Below are 12,516 nucleotides of genomic sequence, written 5' to 3' on the forward strand. Positions count from 1 at the left end.
GCCTCGTTCCCAGGGGAGTTTCCAAAAAGAGACTTCTTAAAAAAAATAATAATAATAATAAAGTCACAGATAGCAAAGAGAAGGGTGAGGCTGAGTGAGGGTCAGAGCTAAGGCCCCGCTGGTCACCGCTGTGGAATTGCCAGTGCCTTCCAAGTGCTGAATAATGGAAGTGGGCAGGTTCTCTTGAAGCACAAGAAACAAATGAAAACGAAGAATGCAGTGTCCTGTTTCCTAGTTTGCACACAACTATGTCTATATTTTACTCATAATTGTCCTAAAGATACATTGTCCTGGGAAAATGGCTCATTGCATTGGATTTTTCCTCCTCATCTAAGCACCTAGTCTCCTAATATTTGTGGCAGAGTTTTTTTTCAATACAAGTTCATTCCTGACCTTGTGCTTATGCAGTTTAATTAGTAAGGCTATCACAGGCAGGTGCAAAAAAGAAAAAAAAAGAAATATATTTGGAACTTAAGAAGCAGCAAAATTTCCCAGTAGCCAGATGAGATCACCCCTCATACATGTTCTGGGATTTATAGAATTAACAATGTTGAGAATTTTTTTATGAAATTTTTTTAACTAAAGTAGATAGAAGAGTTGCCTACGCAAAATATTTCACTCATGAGGGAGGGATATACTGAGTGTCTTGCCCACTTCTAGCTTCCCTAGGGGCCAGACATTTGCTTCCTTACTAGATTCATGCCGGTGGGCCCTGGTCTCCTTTCCGGCCCTTCACTCCCCTCATGATTTACTGCATGCTGGCCTTTGAGTCCCTTTCACAAAGAGGCTCTCCGCTCCTGCGCTGTGGGTGGAATGGATTTCCGAACGTTACCATTTCCATCCTGAGCCAAGGCGAGTAGCTCCCAGTCTCCCCTTCACTGAAGAGGGGCCATTTAGGGACATTCCTCACAGCACTGTGGAAGCCAGCTTACAGACACATACCTTAGACAGCCTTTTCCTCAAACAAAATGAAGGGAAAACTTTTAATGTTAAATAGATCAATAATATTTTTAAACACTGCGAACCTCCTTGATGACACCTGCACACACATCGATTGAAGAGCAGCGGCAGCAGAGTCTTTCAATAAAAAGTACCGTGCAGTGTATTGAAGCCACTCTGTTTCATCGCTTTTAATTTCATCATCATCACAAAGTATCGGACACCGTGGAGGACCGTGTGGCACATACATTGTTCCTGCTCTTCAAACGTACGTGTTCTCTATGTATTTATGAAATTGATGCCTAAACAACATGGCTTTTCAGAGGCAATAGTTTATTTCTCTCTCACTTAAAAGAAGTCGTGGAGTTACACAGTTTAGAGCTGGTGCCGGAGCTCTCCAAAATGGTCAGGGATGCAGGCTTCCTCCGCGCTCTGCTCTGCTATACCTTGGAAGAGGCCCTGATCCTCATGTTCCAAAGTGGCTGCTGAATCTCCACCCACCATCTCTGCATTCCAGGTAGCAAAAAAGGAGAAAGGGGGAGAGGGGGGAGCAAGGGAACGGCTACTCCTCCCTTTTATAAATGTCTCTCTGTTTTTACTTTTATCCACCTCTCCCTTTATTTATTTACTAGAGGCCCGATGCATGAAATTCGTGCAAGAGTAGGCCTTTCTTCCCCCGGCTGCCAGCACCAACTTCCCTCTAGCACCCAGGACCCAGGCTTCCCTCTAGCTGCTGGCAGGCACCCGGAACCCGGGCTTCTCTTGCAACCCTGGCTTTGTCCAGAAGGTCATCAGAAGGACATCAGGAAGGTCCTCCTGTCTAATTAGCATATTATCTTTTTATTATTATAGATTTTTTAAATCTTTATTGTTGATAATATTATATATGTCCCCCACTTTTCCCCATTGACCCCCACCCCTCCTTTTAAGGATACTTCCCAGAAGTCCTATAGATGTGGTTTTTGTTTGTTTGTTTGTTTGTTTGTTTTGCTTATATTTAACTTCCCAGAACTTAGTCATATAGTTATCAGTTGGCTACTGAAGAGGGGTAGCTCCTAGGAAATACAGATTCATTTATTCTGCATGGTAATATGTTCACCTAAAAAGCATGTTACTAAGGAAAAAAAATATTGGGGTAGAAAACTAGCTATCTCAGCAATAATTTTTATTCTAAATTTTTTAAAAAAACAAATTACACCTCAAACTACTAGCAAAAGAAAATAAGCATATATCACACATTTTGGCTTTTTCTTAACAATTTCATCTTATAAAATCACAAGCTCAATATTGTTTAATGAAGGGGTGTGTGTGTGTGTGTCGGGAGGAACAGAAAGAATTGCTTTTAAGGAATATGCAAAATATCTAATAGTAATCATCTTTAGCATTTAGCAATTCAAAAGGGAATAGACTCACTTGTGCATATTATAAAATAAAAAGAGGCCACTTACTTGGATCTCGTAGGATTAATAACTTCAGTGCAGCCCATACCCTCTGCCATTGGGCAGCACACATATGCCTCAAGCGTACATTTTGCTCCAAGTCCCTTCCTTCTCATGTTTCCCTGTTTCAGAATGCTCACCAATTTCCTCCCAGCCTCTCCTCACCCATCACTCACTTGTCAGGAATTCTTAATCTCCCTGCATTAATATTTCACTTGCTTTGACCCTGAGGGACATACAATGTCAGTGAATGTCATGTATCATGATCTAACTTTTTTCCCTCCCAAAAAAGAAATTTTTTTTATTGATTTTTAGAGAGAGAGGAGGGGAGAGGGAGGAAGAGAGAGAAACATCAATGCGAGAGGGAAACTTCGATCGGCTGCCTCCTGCATGTCCTCCGTCAGGGATCCAGCTCACAACCTGGGCATCTGCCTGGACTGAGACTCAGATTGGGAATCTTTTGGTGCATGGGCTGTCACTCAACCAGCTGAGCTGGGATACTGATCTTACTTTTGTTTCCTATACATTTTAGTGTATGTTTTCAACTAGATTCCCAGTGTCTCAATAGCTAAGAGCAGTCCTTACTGTGCATTAGCCCCCATAGTGCCCACTGGGTGTGGTGTATGTAACAGGTAGATGCTATTACAGCAAATACAAGATGTGAATAGAAAGGAGGGATTATTTTTAAAAGACTGTCCTAATGGTTTAGCAAGTTAGACTATAAGCTATGCCGAGACCCCCAACACCACAGGGCAGTGGAAGGAAGCAAACGCCGATCTGACCATAAAGAAGCTGGGCAGAGAAATGTGGGTGTCACTAACAGAGAAAGTTCAGGTGGCAACAGGACCTCGGGCAGTGCACTGTGCTTCAGACAGTTTCACAATCGCAAGGAATCAGCTCCCTTATCGCAGCAAAGGCTGATGGTTCAGGAAAAGAGGCTGACCGGGTGGTAGGTAAGGTGTCAGGGTCACAGAGCCCCTGAAGGTAAAACCTACCTGCACAGACTGGGCCCTTTCGAGGGAGAAACTACATATTATTCATCATATTCTTCTTTATGTTCCCAGCACATGGCACTCTCCTGCTCCCAGCAGGTTTTTAATACGTGCTTGTCCCTCTCGTTGCCTTGTCCATGACCACAAGACTAATCTGACTCCACCTGCTGGGGGAATAAAGCTACCAGTTCCTCCTACGTTTGAGGACTGGACGGGTCTTCTCACATGTATGAGGGAGGTAGCATGTCAGGGGAACAAGGCCGCCTGCCCAGACTCAGGCTCTTTACTTGAGCTTGATAACAAAACGTGATACTCCCTGCTGTGGATGGCAGTGCAGCGTTAACACAGACAATTTTGTGTACAATTCTACACACAAAATAATAAAAGCGTAATATGCTAATTAGACCGGACAACCTTCCGGACGAAGACGCGGCTGCGGGGGTCGAGCCCCTTGCACGAATTTTGTGCATCAGGCCTCTAATGTGTTATGTAAAAGTAGAGACTTCATGGGCTCTACATTTAAAAAATAGCAATTGGCTGATTTCTCCATTTTTTTAAAAAGGGGAATTTTTGAAGAAGGAAATCATTTCTCATATCACAGAATATTACATTTAACTTTAAAATCATGCTGACAGAGTTATACTGACATGAAAAATAAGTGCTTACAACATTTGAAGCAAAACACAAAGGCAAGACAAAAATGTGGAAAAATCCACCTTTGTCAAAATGTGCTTAGCAAAAAAAAAAAAAAAAACCCTAAGGAAACATTCTAAACTATTAACAGTAATTGTCTCTGGATGCTGGGATAATGAGCGACTTTTAAACTACTTTTTTGTTCTTTTTAGTTCTGTATTTTGATATTCATTGATTCTCCCAAAAAGAATTTTTAAAAATAAAATACTACGAAATGGACTAAAAGTAAAAAATAATGAGAAAGACCTAAACAATTGATTAGATTAGAAATAAAGCTGTTCCAAACATCAGCTACAAATAGAGTCGAGTGTTTTATCTAAACAGAAGAGACACAATGAAACGAAAACTGGGGAAGCTAGTCCCAGGATCAGCTTCTGTTGGTGTAGCCTTTAGTTAAATCCATGAAGGTCTTGCCTGGCCTGTGTGGCTCAGTGGTTGAGTGTCGACCTACAAACCAGGAGATCACTGTTTGGGTTGCGGGCTCGATCCCCAGTAGGGGGCGTGCAGGAGGCAGCCGATCAATGATTCTCTCTCATCATTGATGTTTCTATCTCTCGCTCCCTCTTCCTTCCTCTCTGAAATCAATAAAAAGATATCTGTTTTTTAAAAAACACATGAATGTCTCTTCCTATGAATGTAGACATACTGGTCGCATGTGTTTAAAATCAACATTAGCAAAAATTCTCTGAAAAACTTAGTTGCCACTTTATATAATTGCATTAAAGATGCTTTTGAACAGTGAGCATTCATTAATAGCTTTAGCGACTTCAGATTAATAAACAAGCCCTGTGCTTCCACAGAGAAAACGCCTGAGGCCAACAGGCATTCCTTTCACATACCTGGTACTTGGTTTTCTCAGCGGCTGGTGAGATGGGTGGGGAGAAGTGAGGAATACAGCCTGCACCTACCCAGCCTTAGCCGTGATGGCATCATTTATAATTTCTCTGGATTGAATTGGGAGTCCCTGTGGGAGGAAATTTTGCTGAGCTGAGCTCTAATTCTCTCCTTAGCACCACACACCTAATTGTATTTCTCCCGTGCTGTGCTCCTATTTATCTCCTCATTCATCTTCTCTCCTGAGATGAGGACTCTGTCAGTGCCCGTTTCCAAATTCTAATTTTCCCTCGTAATTTCTCACCTCGCGGAGGCCAGAGTCAGACAGGGGAGAGGGAAGCTGGGCTGTTTGGGGCTGATGCTTCAGATAAAGACCAAACAGAAGCTAGAGTCCTGCAGGAAGAAGACAGTTCCTAGATAAGGGTTGCATCAGGGTTCTGTCTGCCACTTCTTTTGTGAGGTGTCATCATTTATAACTTTAGGAGGTGTCTGTGCCTCCAATGCAAAGACTGTAATGGGAAATTGTGGACTGAACTGCCAGGTCCCTTGCTGTGGAATCTAAATCCATGAAATTTATGTATAATTGTGGGAAGTCAAACACATTCTTATTTATTCCTGGATTAGTAATGTTTTTAATTAAGACCGAGCATCCAGTTAATAGCAGTGTTCTGAATAGTAGATCTGATGATCCCTGTTCTTGCTGTTCATTTTTTCCCCTTTCAAAATAACGTCTTGATTAAGATACTTAATATATGGTTATTGTAAGAAAAAGAAAGGAAACTACAGAAAGGGAAAAATGCTGTTTTACTTCACATGAGTACCGTCTTTATGTTGTTTCTGCTTTATTTTGGAGAATCAAGTTATTGTAATAGAATAAACCTTTCAAACAAGCCTGGGTTTTAATCCTAATGCTGCCACTTTCTAGCTGTAATTATGGACAAGATTCTTAACCTCCCTAAAACTCTTTCTTTGGCTGAAGAATGAGGGTAGTCATACCTGCCTTACACAGTTGATGTGATAATTAGAAATAACGTGTCCTCCACGCATAGTAGATGATCAGTAAATGGCAACTATAATAATAATTATTATTATTACTTTTTAAGTTTAGCCCTGGCCAGTTTGGCTCAGTGATTCGAGCGTTCCCGAAGGCCATGGGTTTAATTCCTGGTTAAGGGCATGTACCTCGGTTGCAGGTTCATCCCAGCCCTGGTTGGGGCACATGTGAGAGGCAGCCAATCAATGTTACACTCTCTCTCTCTCTCTCTCTCTCTCTCTCTCTCTCTCTCTCTCTTTCTGTCTCTCTCTTTTCCCTCAATTTCTTTTTCTTCTTTTAACTATATTTTATTGGTTTTTTACAGAGAGGAAGGGAGAGGGATAGAGAGTAAAAAACATCAATGAGAGAGAAACATCGGTCAGCTGCCTGGTGCACACCTCCCATTGGGGATGTGCCCGCAACCAAGGTACATGCCCTTGACCACAATTGAACCTGGGACCTTTCAGTCTGCAGGCCAACGCTCTATCCACTGAGCCAAACCGGTTAGGGCCCCCCTCAATTTCTACTCTCTCTAGAAGTCAATGGAAAAAAATATCCTCAGGGGAGGATTAAGTTTAAGCATTTTAAAAGCATTCTTTAATGCTTAGGTATTTCAATCCTGCTTCTAATAGATGACTATACCTACTCTGTGGACCAGCAAAGCCACCGCAGGTTCCTCTGATAGTGCACTTTCTCAGTGCCTCAGGCAGGGATTTGCCGTGTCTGCCCTGCCCGTTAGGTTGTGAGGGCCTCCATTCATTTGACAGTCACCCAAGGGGGAGTTTATGTCTCACATACTGTGAAACCCCATGCAGCCTACAACGGCTCAATACCCACTGCTACTGACTGGCCCACAGCGTTAATCGCTCATGTCACATATTGCTCATTGATTCTTCTCTCTCTGTCAATGCTCAAATCCCTATATATCCCAGCTCGATTTTACACCAGTTAGGGGGGGCCCTTGGTGTTCAGGAGAGCCCCGACCTGCACAAGCTGCCTCCGCTCATCGAAGGCCTTTCTGGAACTGCCGCTGTGAGCTGCGTAGGGCGTCCTCAGTCATAGCTGCACACGGCACACTCGAGGACTTCGCAAAAATGTGCGTGCTTTGGTCCCAGCCCCTGGGTGTCTGATTTCATTGCCCTGGAGTTGGGCCCAGCTCTAGCTCACCTCACCGGGAGCTTCTGGCTTTCCATTAGTCATTGAAACCCTGTTACTGACGCTGCTCGGAGTTAGCAAGCGTCTGTGTGTGCTTGGAAAATTGGCTGTTTTATCTTTTCTTACATTCTTCTTGTTCTCGTCATCACTTCTATTCCAGAAGAATTTCTCACCTAACCCCTTCATCTCTGACTTTTTTCCCTTCAGACTCCATATGTGACCTGTAAACCAGGAATCTCAGTGAGGAGGCAGGGCTGTCGTGCAGTCAGTTTGCCTTTCCTGAGTCCCTGCCCTGTGCCTGCACTGTGCTGGCCGCTCCACTTTATTTAATCTTCGTAACAGTCTTAGAAGGCAGGTGGGAGCACCGTCTACCACTGAGGAAACTGAGTCACGGGGCCTCACTCACTCACCCTGTATTATATACACACCAGCAAGAGCCTGGGTTCCAGTTCAGATCAATCAGATTTCAAAACACTCACTCTTTGTGCTCACCATGGGTCACAAAATCAGAGATTGGGGGAAGAGAGGAGACCACAGAAAAGAGCAAAGTTGGGTAGAAGGCAGTAGGGAGGGGTAAGGACTGTGGCAAACTAGAGAATGAATGTCCCAACTATAATATTTAAATGCAAAACTCTTCAACACTGCAGGCCAACAAGACACATCTAGGTAGACACTGAATTCGGCTTGCGGGCCACCAACTTTTGAGCTTTTTTTCTTCTTTTCCAACTTTGGAAAATACCACAGTCATACAGTTTCACTCTGCAGCCACAGAGAAGAAACGGAGACTATACTGTGTGACTTTGAGTGGAATAACGGACTGATGAGCGGAAACAAACGAAGGGGGTCCTGATCTGTATGTTTAATAGACCTTCCAGCAGGGCTGCCCAGCAGACAAACAGTGCGTGCCGGACAGGGCGCTGAGCTGAGCAAACACCGCAGGGCTCCTAAGGAAAGGCTACCCCTGCACGGAGGGTGCATTCTGTTAAACATCCACGCTGGTGTGTGCCATGCACTGTGCTGACCCCTGGAAGCATTCAAGATGCAGCACCCTCCTCAGCTAGCACCATGCTAAGAAGTGTACAGACGTTATGTCTTTAACCCTTATCTTAGCGGTCACTGCCATTAACCCCGGTTAAAAGATGAGGATGTTGACACTTACATTGAGAAAGTTGTTCAAGGACACAAGCGAGTAAGCGACAGCAAGAGGAATTCACCGATAATTAAAAGTCTGTGCTCTTCATGACTGGGCCCCTCCCGCTGTGGGGATACCAGCTTGAGATCCTGAGTCATCCTCAAGAAGTCTGTCCCAGCTCTGGTGTCCTAGTGCTCAAGCATTAGCCCATTGCACACTGTCCAAACCTTGTCAAGAAAGACCACCCTGTCCTGACCCATGTTGCTCAGTGGTTAGAGTGCTGGCCTAGGCACCAAAGGGTCTCAGGTTTGATTCCTGACCAAGGGCTTGTATATGGGTTGCAGGTTTGATATCCAGCCCCAGTGAGAGTGCTTATGGGAGGCAACCAATTGATGTGTCTCACATCTCTCTCTCTCCCCGCTCCCTCTCATCCTCTCCCTCCCCTCTCCACCCCCTTCCTCCCTCCCTTCCACCCTCTCTAAAAAATCAATGGAAAAAAAATATTTTGGGGTGAGGATTAACAACAAAAGCAATAAGAAGAAAGAGCAACCTAAGAACTTCCATCCACCAGCCCTTCCTGGTTACTGGCAATGCAACACAGGGACTTCAGTTAACTTGGTTCCATCCAACTGGATCACAAGGGGACCAGCAGCAAATTGTCTCACATTCTTCGCTCAGCTGCGTCTAAAGCAGACTGTAAGACGGGAAATGTTCTGAGTGCTAGCACCACACAGCTTCCTCATTTCAAATGTGATGCTGAGGTCAGCATTACAAGAAAACACCAAGAAATAAGCATACTGAGAGGACATAGACGGGAGCTTAATGGATCTGAGTTTAAGAGCTGATTCTGCCACTTACTGGCACTGTGATCTTGCATTTCACTTCACCTCAGTGAGTTTCTGTTCCTGCGCGTATAGAACTGGGGCCTGCAGATTGGTATGGGGCAGTACACTGCTGTGTCTTAAGTGCTCAATAAGTGTTTGTCTTCCGTCCTTGAACTATAATAGAAAAGCTGCTAAAAGTGCCTTAAAATGGACACAAAATGGAATCTTACAAAATGTACAAGATTGTTTACAAACTCAGTGTAGTAGTAACATGTGATATGGTCACTTTAAGTAGCATAGTTTCATAAAAAAAATAAATTTGAACTGAAAGGGAACTGGCATTTATTAAGCTCCCGGTACATGCCAGGCCATACTATACCTTTCCAGACTTTTCATTTAATCCTCAAAACAGCCTGTGAGATAGGCAGTTTTAATAAATGATGACCCTAAGACTGAGAGGTTATGGAAACTGCCTGACATTGGATTTGAACTCAAGTTCCCAGACTGCCCGAGCCCTTCTAGCAGAACCATAGAGTCTTTTGATTCTTGTTAAGTTTTCTCTTAGAGGGCTGGGTTGAAGTATAAATTTCCCTCTGTGCGTTCATATCTGAAGGCAGCAGTTAATAGTTGCTCTTCCAACAAAAACTCCCAGGACACATATTTCTACAACTTCTGCTGTATTCAAACTTGAAATGACTCCTGATGAAAATACATCAGCATTATGATCTTCTTTTATGTGGGAAAGTAGTCTGCGCATTTATAAATGGTTCTTACTGTACTTTGAGTGGTTAGAAGTTCACAGGCGTCTCAGCCATTGTAGTTTCTTTGGGAGGACACATTCTTCTGGAAACTTTGTTGAGAGCCCCACTGAAATTAAGCATCTCTTATTTTAAACATTTGAGTTGCCTAATTTTATCAGGAAGACTGGTTGGGCCCTGTTTCCTTCTGCTTTTCCCAGGGAATCTGAATAGTTGATGGAGAAAGGGAAAAGGAGATGGAGTAAAATTGGTAGAATTAAGCATTATGTTGGGGATTGTGACCGAGCCCTTCAAGAGACCTTTGTCTGACTTAGGCAGCTAAGAATGCAAGCCTTGTTTCTCTTTCTCATACATCATGACAGCACAGGCCACGGATGTCACATGCTTTGCATGCACTGCCCAGGCCTTTCTTTTTGTAATTCTCCACGTGGTAGAAGAAACATTGCTCACAGAATTCAGATTTGCATCCAGCTTCCCGGAGAAGTATTGAGTTTCTACATCTAAATACAATAGCAAAGAATTTGACTAATTGAACATGCGTTTCTGTCCTCACAATAATTTGCTGCAGGCTAATTGTTACATATTTAAATACTTGGAATAAATGAATTAAAAGCCAGTTTTTTATCGTTGTTTATCAGATTCATTAGATGATTTCATTTTAGGAAACGAGGAGGTAGATGTGATTCATTGTGCAACAAACCAGCACTTGACTCACTTATGCAAGGTAATAGGTTCTGGCTTGGCTATCTCTGTGCTGAAAGAGGGGAGATTTTTTTGCACTGCCAGGGTGACCACGGGGCACACAGTTGAGTGTTCTCGCAGTGCAAACCCTGATGGTGGAGCTCACTTAATGTAAAAATACTGCTTTGAATCCAGGGCAACCTTCATGCACTATAAATAGAAAATTATGCATGGTTCTAAAACTATATTTAAGTTTAAAAAAAATCAACTCTTGTGTAGTGCTTTACTTTTGCAAGTGCTTTGGTATATTTTATTTTTAATTTATCTTTATTGTTGAAAGTATTACAGATGTCCTCCTTTTTCCTCCATTGACCCCTTATACCCCACATCTCCCTGCCCCCCCCCCCCCAGGCCTTCACCACACTATTGTCTGTGTCCATGAGTTATGCATATACGCATATAAATTCTCTGGTTAATCTCTTCCCACCACTTTCCCTCTGAGATTCATTAGTCTGTTCCATGCTTCCTCGTTTCTGGATCTATTTTGGTACGCAACTTTGAATGCCAGTATTATTATTCCCATTTTACAGATGAGAAAACTGAAGTTCATCCCAGCCAGTGTGGTTCAGTAGTTGAGCATTGACCTGTGAACCAGGAGGTTGAGGTTCGATTTCCTGTCAGGGTACATGCCTGGGTTTTGGGCTCAATCCCCAGTAGGGGGTGTGCAGGAGGCACCTGATCGATGATTCTCTCTCATCACTGATGTTTCTATCCCTCTCTCCCTCTCCCTTCCTCACTCTGAACTCAATAAAAACATATTATTTAAAAAAAAAACCTGAAGTTCACCCTGCTGGCATGGCTCAGTGGTTGAGCATGGAGGTCATGGTTTGATTCCAGGTTGGGGCACATACCTGAGTTGCAGACTCCATCCCCAGTGTGGGGCATGCAGGAGGAAGCCAATCAATGATTCTCTCTCATTATTGATGTTTCTATCTCTCTCTCCCTCTCCCTTCCTCTTTGAAATCAATAAAAATATATTTTTTTTAAAAATCCTGAAGTTCAGAGGGCATTGGTGCATTGCTCAGGGACACACAGATTATAAGTAGCAGAGCCAGAATTAGACCCTAGGTCTCCTGGTGCCAAAATGTTATGCTCTTTCCACTATATCTACGACAAAGGACAGAATGGGGAGAGAAAGATAAGTCAACCTGAGAACTTTGCCCTTTGGTTCTAACTCCTATCACTACAAACAGACTAAACCAGGGTATGGTATCTAGGAGACTCAGCTGAGAGGTGAGCCTGGTCCCTGCCTATTGTCTTCAATGTGTGTGTCCCAGGGAAGAAACCACTCATCTCCAGGGGCTGGGCAGAGAGGGAGAATGTGGGTGTGGCATGAGGCAGGTGAGGACTAGCAGAGTCAAAAAGGAGGAAAGCTGGGAGCCTGGCCACACACCTGGACAGAGTGGTCGCAGGATACCTCCTGGGAGTGCCAGCATTGCTCTGGCCGCTGTAGACACAGCTCACTCCCAGACAGCCCAGAGATGTGTGCCACATTGGGGGTGGCCCTTCGCAGGCTCCAGATGCAAAGCATCTTAAAACAGTCAAACAGAAGTATCAACCCCAGGAAGAAGCTCTCAGAGGAAGACAGTGGCCCTTGTCTGTTTCAGCGACGCAGAAAAAGCTGCCACAGTTCTTTTTAACCTGTCAGCCACTTGCTGGAGGACTCCATAGAGTAGCAGATGTATTTATGGTGACAGTTTTTCCTCGTGGTTGTGAAAAGCAGTGAGCCTCAGATCCAGAGCCTCTTCCACTTGTAAATCTTCTTTTTGAAATACCTGATTAATAATCTTGTTACTGTCAAAGAGATACGTGTCCTATTCCTACAGTTAAGTGTGAACTATATAAAAAAGTTTTGGGTTTGGGGGACTTTGTTTTTTTAATGTTAGCAACTACTCTGACTCCTCACTCCTACCCACCAGATGAATTAGTGTGGTGGTGAGGGGTGTGGGCTTAAGCACTAGCCAGACCAGGATTCA

The 12,516-nt window shown here is 43.6% G+C and overlaps 1 protein-coding gene across 4 annotated transcripts in view; it reads left to right on the plus strand.

The window, feature by feature from the left end:
* The window catches only part of PEX5L (peroxisomal biogenesis factor 5 like), a 232,876-nt gene that overhangs the window by 80,998 nt on the left and 139,362 nt on the right, over positions 1–12,516 (plus strand). The window lies entirely within an intron of this gene.

The sequence above is a fragment of the Myotis myotis genome, unplaced genomic scaffold (assembly GCF_014108235.1).
Source record: "Myotis myotis isolate mMyoMyo1 unplaced genomic scaffold, mMyoMyo1.p scaffold_m19_p_2, whole genome shotgun sequence".
Classification (NCBI taxonomy): domain Eukaryota; kingdom Metazoa; phylum Chordata; class Mammalia; order Chiroptera; family Vespertilionidae; genus Myotis; species Myotis myotis.